Source organism: Humulus lupulus, chromosome 3 (genome assembly GCF_963169125.1).
Source record: "Humulus lupulus chromosome 3, drHumLupu1.1, whole genome shotgun sequence".
NCBI lineage: Eukaryota > Viridiplantae > Streptophyta > Magnoliopsida > Rosales > Cannabaceae > Humulus > Humulus lupulus.
Genome location: NC_084795.1, coordinates 276,586,540 through 276,598,730, shown reverse-complemented (window position 1 = coordinate 276,598,730; position 12,191 = coordinate 276,586,540).

Below are 12,191 nucleotides of genomic sequence, written 5' to 3'. Positions count from 1 at the left end.
TTAGAGCAAAAGGTGAATAATGGCTGGGTACTAGGTCCTATTTATAGAGTTTGGAGATGAAAAGATCTTGATTTTACTTGAATAAAAATAATGGCTTTTTAGGTGAAAATCATTTGAATAATCGTTCAGCAGAGGCTGAAGACTCGTTCAAAAGATGCTGGACTGTTGAAGGAGTTTGAATGGCTGAAAGGAAATGAATTCAAAAGAGTTTGAATTTATGCTGAAGGAGGCGATATATCGCCCCCTGTAGGCGATATATCGCCTGGGCCAGTATGCCCGAGGCGACCGTGCATCGTTTCGTGTTTTCCGTATCTACGTGCTGCGATATATCGCCCCCTATAGCTGCGATATATCGGCACACACTGAATATTTAAACACGAAATTACACATTTTTAGCTAAGTTTGAATGGAGTAAACAGCCTTGACTAAGCCCTCAACGTACTCAAAGCTGCTGACTGACCCTATAACATTCAAACTTTACTCCTTATTAGATTTAATCCCCAAAAATACTTAATCCTTAATCACCATTCATAACATGTGTTTAAAATCCTATTGGTTGATGTCTAAGCCTTATAATATAATAAATATAATCCTTAATATCAGTCACTTTAATCAAACCTTAGGTTATACTTAATATTCTTAAACTATAGATTAAACTTAGAAAATCTATAAGTACTACTGTGAGTGTCCAAATAATTCCCGGTCTGAACCAAAAATCCACAGTAACAAAGATAATGCTATAAATACTATCATACTACTATCTATCTTAGCTAAGTAAAGTTCTTGGACTCTACAATAAGCTTATGATGATCAAGCTTATGATTCCCCAACCCAGGTGTTTACACTCTCACACTCACTTAGCACTTGCAGCCTCTGAACTTAGAGTAAAAGGTGAATAATGGCTGGGTACTAGGTCCTATTTATAGAGTTTAGGAATGAAAGGATCTTAATTTTACTTGAATAAAAATAATAGCTTTTTAGGTGAAAATAATTTGAATAATCGTTCAGCAGAGGCTGAAGACTCGTTCAAAAAGGTGCTGGACTTATCAAGAGGTTGAATGGCTGAAAGGAAAAAGAATTCAAAAACTTTTGAAATATACTGAAGGAGGCGATATATCGCCTGGGCCAGTATGCCCGAGGCTGTCGTACATCGTCTCGTGTTTTCCGTATCTACGTGCTGCGATATATCGGCACACGCTGATTAATTAAACACGAAATTACACATTTTTAGCTAAGTTTGAATGGAGTAAACAGCCTTGACTAAGCCCTCAACGTATTCAAAGCTGCTGACTGACCTTATAGCATTCAAACTTTTACCCTTATTAAATTAAATCCTCAAAATACTTAATCCTTAATCATCCATACATAACATGTGCTTAAAATCCTATTGGTCCTTATCTAAACCTTATAGTATAATAAATATTATCCTTAATATCAGTCATATAATCAAACCTTAGGTTAACATTAATATTCTTAAACTATAGGTTAAACTTAGAAAATCTACAAGTACTACTATGAGTGTCCAAATAATTCTCGGTCTGAACCAAAAATCCACAGTTACAAATATAATGCTATAAATACTATAATACTACTATCTAACTAGCTAAGTAAAGTTCTCGGACTCTACACAACTCAACTCACAAAATTCCCCAAAGTACCCCTAGGCTCCTCCCGAGCCGGGTATAAAATCCCGTTGTGACTTTTGAGTTATCTAGCTCCCTAGGACCGTCTCGGCACGTGCATCGCATTAATATCACCACACCCACGCGGTACAAACCACATAATACAATTATCACATTTATGCCCTCAACGAGCTAAAATTACCATTTTACCCCTATCATGCAAACGGGGCCAACATGCATATTTATACCACCTAAACATGCACTTTAATCACATATTCATTTAAATTCATATATTATCATATTAATTCACTTATTTCCCTCCAAGCTCGCTAATCAAGGTCCTAAACCTTATTAGCAACTTATGGTGTTATAATTATCCCCTCCTTACAAGAATTTCTTCCTCGAAATTACCTGAACAACTCGGGATGCCGCTCCCGCATATCGGACTCAAGCTCCCACATCGCCTCTTCAACCTTGCTATTCCTCCACAACACTTTAACCAAGGCGATGGTCTTGCTCCGCAAGACTTTGTCCTTCATATCAAGGATCTGAACAGGCTTCTCCTCGTATGATAAATCCTTATCCAATTCCAAGTTTTCATAGCTCAGTAAATGAGTAGTATCTGATACATATTTCCGAAGCATGGACACATGAAACACGTCATGAACCACTGATAGAGATGGAGGCATCGCTAACCTGTAAGCTACCTCACCAACTCGTTCCAGAACCTCAAAGGGACCAACAAACCTAGGACTTAGCTTGCCCCGAACACCGAATCGTTTCACCCCTCTCAGGGGTGAAACTCTGAGGAACACATGATCGCCGACCTGAAACTCCACATTCCTGCGTCTCAGATGCGAGTAACTCTTCTGACGACTCTGGGAGGCGAGCATACGAACTCTAATCTTTTCAATTGCCTCATTGGTCCTCTGAACCATCTCAGGACCTAGATATCTTCTCTCACCTGTCTCATCCCAGTGTATCGGTGACCTGCACTTCCTTCCATACAGCATCTCATACGGAGCCACTCCGATGGTCGCTTGATAGCTATTATTGTACGAAAACTCAATCAATGGGAGATACTTACTCCAAGATCCCCCAAAATCTAACACACAGGCTCGAAGCATGTCTTCCAGTATCTGAATTGTCCTCTCAGACTACCCATCTGTCTGAGGATGGTAAGCGGTATTGAACCGTAGCTGTGTGCCCATTGCCTTCTCCAGGCTCTCCCAAAACTTGGAGGTGAAGGCGGGGTCTCTGTCGGATACTATCGACCTCGCAACCCCATGAAGTCGAACAATTTCCTTCACATAAAGCTCAGCATACTGCTCCATAGTATAAGTTGTTGTCACAGGTAAAAAGTGGGCAGACTTAGTATACCTGTCTACAATCACCCACACCAAATCATGTTGACCCACGGTCTTCGATAATCCAACCACAAAGTCCATCGCAATATCCTCCCATTTCCACTCACGAATCCCTAGAGGCTGCAACAACCCTGGTTGCCTCTAATGTTCAGCCTTAATCTGCTGACAAGTCAGGCACCTTGCCACATAGTCTACCACATCCCTCTTCATGCCTGACCACCAGTACAAAACTTTCAAGTTTTGGTACATCTTCGTAGTACCCAGGTGTAAAGAGTAGGGAGTGGTGTAAGCCTCATCTAGAATCTCTCGTCGAATATCTGGATCAATCAGAACACAAATCCGTCCTTTGTATCTCAGCAGGCCCATCTCCGAAATAGAGAAGTCCTTAATCGTTCCAGCTAGGACATTCTCCTTACGCTCAACTAACTGGGGATCATTTCCCTGTGCTTCTTCAATCCTCTCAAGGAGCGTGGACTGGAGAGTTATGTTGCCTAACCTACCAACCACTAACTCTATACCTGCTCTGGCCATCTCCTCAGCTAGTCTGTCTGATATCTGTCTTGAACTATACAACTGACTTGGGCCCTTCCGGCTCAATGCATCAGCCACAACATTAGCCTTTCCAGGATGATATAAAATGTCACAATCGTAATCTTTTACCAACTCTAGCCATCTCCTTTGGCGCATATTCAGATCTTTCTGGGTAAAGAAATACTTTAAACTCTTGTGATCAGTGTATATCTCGCACTTTTCACCATACAAATAATGCCTCCACACCTTAAGCGCGAATACCACTGCAGCCAACTCCAGGTCATGCGTGGGATATCTCTGCTCGTACTCCTTTAACTGCCTTGATGCATAAGCTATTACTTTCCCAGCTTGCATCAACACACATTCCAAACCTTGTTTAAAAGCATCACAGTAGACCACAAACTTTTCATTATCTGTCGGCAGACTCAACACTGGTGCAGTAATCAATCGTCACTTCAACTCTTTAAAGCTATTCTCACACCGATCTGTCCACACATACTTAGTCTTCTTTCTTGTCAACTCTGTCAATGGAGTAGCAATTCTGGAGAATCCCTCTACAAACCGTCGGTAGTACCCTGCTAATCCGAGAAAACTTCTGACTTCAGGAACACTGCTCGGTCTAGGCCAATCTCTCATTGCCTCTATCTTACTTGGGTCAACCAATATCCCCTCCTTACTAACAATATGGCCCAAGAATGTAACTTGCGGTAACCAGAACTCACACTTGCTAAACTTAGCATATAGCTTATGCTCTCTCAGCCGCTGCAACACCAGGTGCAGATGATGCTCATGCTCTGTCTCTGATTGAGAATACACCAGTATATCATCGATGAACACAATTACAAACTTATCCAGGTAATCCTTGAAAATTCTATTCAGCATATCCATGAAAGCTGCTGGGGCATTGGTTAATCCAAAGGACATAACCAGAAATTCATAATGCTCGTACCTTGTCCGAAAGGCTGTCTTCGGTCCGAAAGGCTGTCTTCGGTATGTCCTCCTCCTTAATTCTCAACTGATGATAGCCTGACCGGATATCGATCTTTGAAAACACTGTACTCCCCTGAAGTTGATCAAATAGATCATCAATCCTAGGCAGTGGATACTTGTTCTTAATGGTTAGCTTATTCAACTCCCTATAATCAATGCACATCCTAAGCGACCCATCCTTCTTCTTAACAAATAGCACTGGAGCACCCCATGGTGAGAAACTCGGTCTGATGAACCCCAAATCCAATAACTCCTATAACTGAATCTTTAATTCTTTTAACTCTTCCAGAGCCATTCTATAAGGTGCCCTGGAAACTGGCTCCACCCCCGGTGCCAACTCTATGACAAACTCAATCTCCCGTTGTGGCGGCAACCCAGGCAAGTCTGCTGGAAATAAGTCTGGAAACTCACATACCAATCTGGTTTCATTCGGTCCCACTGTCACCACCTTAGAAGTATCCACAACACTCGCTAGGAATCCTACGTAGCCTTCCTACATCAGGTCCCTAGCCTTCAGTGCTGAAATCATAGGCACTCGCGGTCCATTCACCGTCCCCACAAATACAAAAGGTACCTCACCTTCCGGTTCAAAAGTCACCATATGCCGTTTGCAATCAATCGTTGCTCCATACCTCATTAACCAATCTATTCCTAATATCATATCAAAATCATCCATATCTAGTTCAACCAGATCAACAAACAGTTCCCTACCATCTACCTCTACTGGTAATGCTCTAACCCATCTCCTAGAGACTACCAGTTCTCCTGTTGGCAACAAAGTCTGAAAATTCCTAGCATACACAATACTAGGTCTACAAAGCTGATATATCACCCTAGCATATACAAATGAGTGGGTAACCCCTGAATCAATCATTGCAGTATACAATGAACCAGCGCTAGAGATCTGACCTGTCACAACTGAGGGACTAGCCTCCGCCTCAGTCTGAGTCAAAGCGAATACCCTGGCGGGAGCGAGACTGTCTCCCTGCTTTGGCTCTTCCTTCTTAGCTTGTGGGCAATCTTTCTTTAGATGGTTGGCACTCCCACAGATAAAACATGCCCTAATCCGGCACTCACTCTGATGTCGTCGCCTGCACCGAGGACACACTAGAAAACTCCTCCAGTTGTCACCACTGCCCTGACGGCCACCAAAAAAACCCCGCACTCTCCTATCAGAACTAGGAGGAGTAAATGAATCTGGAACCCTTCTTTTCTGCTCACTGGGGCCACTGCCCCGACTAGACCCAACGAAAGGAGGCACCGTCCTCCTAGCATCGCGCCTAACAGCGCTGTCCTTCCATATCTGATCCTCAGCCCTCTCTGCAGTAAGGGCCTTATCCACCACTTGGGAATAAGTAGTAGTCTCTGGAATCAACGTAATATTCACATCACGGGCGATCATCACATTCAACCCCCGTATAAATCTGTCTCTCCTGGCCGCATCTGTCGGCACTAGGTCTGGCGCAAACTTCGCCAGTCTATCGAATCTCGAGGCATACTCAGTAACTAATAACCTGTTCTGAGTTAAGTTGATAAACTCATCAACCTTCGCAGCTCAAACTGCTATGCTGTAGTATTTCTCATTGAAGACACTCTTAAATTCTTCCCATGTCATGACCGCAACATTCCTCCGCTATCTCACCACATCCCACCAGATGCGGGCATCGTCCTTAAGCATGTAGCTAACACAAGCTACCCTTTCACTTCCTTCGACCCTCATAAAGTCCAAGATCAAAGAAATCATGTTCATCCAATACTCTGCCCGCAGTGGGTCCGATCCACCCTCAAAGGTAGGAGGTTGTTGCTTCCTGAATCTTTCGTACAAGGGTTCCCACCTATTCTTAGTCACAGGCTGAACCGGCACTAGCGGCACATTCTGCTGTATTGGCAACCCTGTAACCTATGGAGGGGCCTGTTGCCTCATATGTCAGAGTTCTTCCTCTGTTCTCTGTAGTCTAGCCTCCATTTCGGCCAATATCTGCTGCCAATTCTATGGGGCAGATGGAGGGTCCTGACCCTGATTGTCATCCTCGGCCCGACTGCCGCGGAGTCTAGATGATTGCTGACACATCACAACTATATGCCTGTAATCAGTGACAACGCTTATCAGGCATGATAACAAAATCCAGTTCCACCTCCCATTCTCAACAATCAACCAAAATCAACAATCTAAATGTAGTACAAACAGCATATAACACGCAACGAGCCTTGCCCTGGCATCATGCATATGTTATTTCACTTATCATGCTCTTTATAAACTAAGCAGGCAAACAAGACATCGAAATACATAGTCAAGTATATTAATCAACCATACCAATCAACCCTGAGTCGAGCTTTTCAATGGCAGCGTGCGTACATGTTCGGTCAATCTCCAGAACCAATAAACCTTGGCTCGCTCTGATACCAAGTTGTAACGCCCTACCACCTTAGAGTCGTTACTAAGTGAGTTTAAAATGTGCATTTAACTCGCTAAGCGAGGTTTTTAGAACAAAAGTGTGACTTAAGCAAAAAGACAAGGCTGTAATCTTTAAAAGTACTCTACTTCATTAAAAGTTCAAGAGCTTAACATTCGGGATCCCAGAACTCGTTTTATAAAATATTTACAACTCAAAACAAGTTTATAAGTAGTTAACCATCAAAACTAGGGTTTGTACAGCCATTTCTCAAAAATATCCCTGTTATACCCAGATTTCGAGCTATAGTAAATATGACCTCGAAATCCGAGTTCGAAATAAATGGTCTCGTGAGGGTTAGGGTATGCTCTAGGATTGTAAATCGAGCCTGCAGAGTACGATACACGACCTCGAGTATCGTGACCTCGAAATGATCTCGAACTCGAAAGGGAGCTCTGAGAGCACTCTCTTCTTTAGGAACAACTTCGGAGCAGGGGTCTTGAGCTCGACGTACTATCTTGAAAGCCACGTTAGCTCGGGAGATGTCACTGGCTCGGGCAATGATGGGAAACTTGGAAGGCAAAAGCCTTAGAGATACGCGATCGCCGCTTTGAATATCAACAAGTATTATAAACATGAGATGTAATCCTCATTTATTAATGTAAATCCCCAAGAATCGTGGGATATTATTTAATCAGCTATGCGTTTCCTGGTCTTCAGGGACGTTTCCTTTTTTATCTGATTATAGGCATTTAAAGCCATTTATTTTATTCACAAAAGAGTAACTACCCAAAATATGTGGGATAGTATTCTGCATCTTTCTCTATAAATAGAGAAGCCATGCACCATTGTAAAGGACCGAAATTCTGATCCTTGAGAGAAAACTCTGGAGAATTCAGGCTAAAGAATTTTTCAGAGATAATCTTAAGATTAATAACAGAGACTCGTGGACTAGGCAGATTTAATTGCTGAACCACGTAAAAAACCGTGTGTTTGATTTGTTTGTACCGTTTGGCCATCGTTATTCATTGTTTTTGTGCTCTTCTTTTATCTGTTGACGAAAAACGGCGTCAACAGTTTGGTGCTTTCATTGAGAGCCTTAAGTATTCATCCCTGAGAGATTCATGGCTGCAAACAATCAGAACACTCCTGAAGAAAATTACCCAAGGCGTCCTGGAAAACAACCAATGGAGAACCCGGATGCTGATGAAAGAAGTGGGTCCTCTGATTCCCGGGGACCACCTCCACAACCAAGGGATGAGGACATGTACTACAATCCTGAGCGTTATGTTCCTATTGTAGAACTAGAAAATCGGCAATTGAAACAGCTGCTGGCAGAAGCCAACAAACGGAATGAGGAGTTGACTAGGATGGCCGCAGAGGCGCAGGTGGCTCAGCCCCCGCCTCCGCGCGAAAACCAAGTCCCTCCTCCAAGGGACGTGCATGTTCCTCCCCGGAGGCCCCGTGGACGTCCACGGAAAGATGCTGCCACAAGGAGGCCGACTCAACCTCCAGCACCAGCAGAGCCATCCGCTCCTCCTAGGCCCCAGAGGAATACCCGAGCTCGGGTCCCGCCTAATCCACCTGCGGAAGCGCCTGCAGGAACTGAGAATAACCGAGCTCCTATCGAGGCTCAGACTCAGGTTCCTGGTAGCGCACCGAATGCGACTGACCCATCTCGGGCAAATTCGGGACCCTCTAGGCCGAGGCAAGGGAGGCAGCCACCATCGCCTATACGGTTCCCTCCATCTCCCATAAGATATCCTTCACCTCCCCGCAGAAATGCTCAACCTGTTCAGAATCAGGATCAAGGGCGTACGGGGGATAGACAAGGACACAGGGAGACTTTCCAGGAGCGGAGAGGCGCACAATCTGAGAGAAGTCAGACGTCCCGGTCTCACACTGCGGAGACAAGGCGACATGGGAAGAACCCATCTCGAAACGACCGATCAATGAGTTTCACCAGTGACGAGTCTGGAGAGACCAGATCCGTCAGTAAACGCGACCGAGGTCATAAAAATACTGGAAGCCGCAAGACCCGTCCTGACCTGCGGAATCATCTGAATCAGAGCAGGGGGAAGGGAGATCAGACAAATCCGGACCTAAGGAATCACCTGAATGGGCGTAGAGATCCCTCACGGAGACGCGAGCCTGGAATCATGATCAATGATTGTCAATTCCAGACACCACCTAAGGACCCAGTCCAAGAAAGGATTAATCAGCTCGAAAAAGCCTTTAGGCTTTTAAAGAATGAACGAGGGAACGGTCGATATGAGGACTCTGACGAGGAGCTCGAGCCGTTTGCTCCAAATATTTCTAACACGCAATTTCCTCAAGGGTTCCGGATTCCTCACGTCCCAGCATTTGAGGGAAAAACCGACCCATGCAGTCACCTGAGTACATTCAACACTATTATGAGAGCTAGTAACGTGGGTTACGAGCTCAGGTGCATGTTGTTTCCAACATCATTGGCCGGACCTGCCAAGAGTTGGTTTGAGAAGTACAAGAGACACTCGATAACTTCATGGGATCAGTTGTCTAGGGACTTCAAGAAGCAGTTCCAAGCTACGATGGGAGTCAGACCAGAGGCATCCACTTTGACTAATGTCAGACAACAGCGGGGCGAAACACTGAAAAGCTACTTGACAAGATTTAATCTAGAGGTCGCCCGAGCTCGAGATGTGGATGACAGTGGGCACCTGATGGCTATCCGAGCTGGTGTTTTACCCGGAAGTGCCCTTTGGGATGACATGCAAGGGAAACCGGTGAGGTCAATAACCGAATTTAACAGACGGGCGCAGAGGTTTGTTAATGTAGAGGAGGCGAGGTCAACGCTGAAGGCGACCTCGCAGACCGAAACTACAACGATAAACATTAACTCCGCCTCAGCCTCGGCTGACCCAGCAGCTCCACAGCCTACCTCGGAGAATCCCTCCAAGAGGAAGAAGAGCGAGGGAAATAACCTCGAGGCTAAAGAAGGAAAGAAGAAGAAAGGAGAAAGGTATTTCTCCGTATATAAAGTGCACACCGAGCTCAACGAGTCTCGGGAAAACATATACCTGGCTAATGAAAACAAGGTCCCCTTCAGGCGTCCGGACCTAATGAGGAATCAAAAATCCAATAGGGATTCTAGTAAGTATTGCCGGTTCCACAGAGACACCGGACACACAACTGATGAGTGCCGACAGCTGAAGGACGAGATCGAAGGGTTGATCTCGAGAGGCTATTTCCGGCAGTACGTCAAAAACTAGAATACTGGACAGACTACTGCAAGCCAGAGAATAGCCGCGCCTTCGGCGGCACAGAATAATAACTCCCGATCTCGGGAAGAAGATAGGCCCCCGCCGATTGATGGAGAGGACGTAATAACCATCTCGGGAGGGCCTCATCTCGCGGGAGGAGGTAGAAATGCTCAAAAGCGATACGTGAATGAGCTGAAGACAGGGGACGGGTCTCCTTATGAACCCGAACCAAGGGCACCAAAGAGCCAAAGAGTAGAAACTCAACCTATAACCTTCACCGAGGAAGATGCCTCCCATGTCCAGTTCCCTCATCATGATCCACTAGTCATCACCCTGCAGCTTGCCAACAAAAGAGTGCGCCGAGTTCTCATAGATAATGGGAGCTCAGTTAACATTCTTTATAAAGCAACACTAGAGAAAATGGGACTCTCCCTTCGCGACCTGAAGGCTTGTGCAACCACTTTGTACGGATTTTCTGGAGAAGGAACCGCCTGTATGGGGTCCATCGAACTCCCTGTGACCTTGGGAGACTATCCAGTCTCGGTGACCAAGATGATGGAGTTCGTGGTGGTAGAGTTACCATCTGCCTACAATGTACTGCTCGGGAGACCTGCCCTGGTCGGGCTGGGGGCAGTTTCATCTGTAAGGCATCTAGCCCTTAAGTTCCCAACTCCGAGCGGGGTCGGAACATTAAGGGGAGATCAATTGGCAGGGAGAGAGTGTTACATCATCTCTTTGAGGGGAAAGAAACAAACGAGCGCTCAAGCACTCGTTATCGTACAAAATAAGGACGGGACAGTTTTAGAAATTGACGAGGAAATCGATCCAAGGATTGAGGAGAAAGTTGACCTCGAACTATTGGAAGAGCTCGAAGAAGTTTAGCTCGACGAAGCTGAACCCTCGAAGAAGGTAAAGGTCGGAAAACACCTCCAAGGTGAGGCAAAATAGCAATTAATTTGCTTTCTCAAGAAAAAACAGGATGTCTTCGCATGGTCACACTCAGACATGGTGGGGATAAGCCCAAATGTTGCGAGCCACGCATTGAATATAGACAAAAGCTTTCCCCCGAAGCAACAAAAGCGAAGACAGCTGGAAGAGGATAGAAAGAAAGCACTAAAGGAGGAAGTTGACAGGCTGAAAGCAAACAATTTCATCAGGGACGCTTTTTACCCTGACTGGGTAGCCAATCCAGTGTTGGTCCCGAAGCCCAATGGGACGTGGAGAACCTGCATTGACTACTCGGACCTCAACAAGGCCTGCCCGAAAGACTGTTTTCCGCTGCCAAGAATTGACCAGCTCGTGGATGCCACGGCGGGGCATGGCCTGATGTCGTTCATTGATGCCTATTCTGGATATAACCAAATTCCCATGCATGCCCCCGACCAAGAGCATACAAGTTTCATCACAGATAAAGGGCTCTACTGCTACAATGTCATGCCATTCGGACTCAAGAATGCTGGAGCCACGTACCAGCGGCTTGTAAACATGATGTTTTCAGAGCAAATAGGTAACAACATGGAAGTTTACGTTGATGACATGCTTGTAAAGTCTCAACTTAACAAGAACCATGTTGACGATCTCGAAGAGTGCTTTGGCGTACTCAGGAAATACAACATGAAGCTAAATCCTATGAAGTGCACTTTTGGGGTGTCTTCGGGAAAATTTCTAGGCTTTATTGTCAACTCTTGAGGGATCAAGGCTAACCCCGACAAAATAAAGGCCCTGATTGATATGCCTTCACCTCGGAAGCATAAAGATGTTCAAAGCTTGACTGGGAGGATGGCTGCCCTGAGCAGATTCATCTCAAAATCAACGGATCGTGGCCTTCCATTCTTCAACTTATTGAAAGGAAGTAAGAAGTTTGAATGGACAGAGGAGTGCGAGCTGGCCTTTCAGGAGCTCAAAAAGCACTTAGCCGAACCACCTATCCTCTCGAAGCCTGAGACGGGAGAAGTATTGTTCCTGTACCTCTCAACCACCGAACACGCGATAAGCGCGGTGCTCGTTCGGGAGGAAGAGAGGGTGCAGAAACCCGTCTATTACATT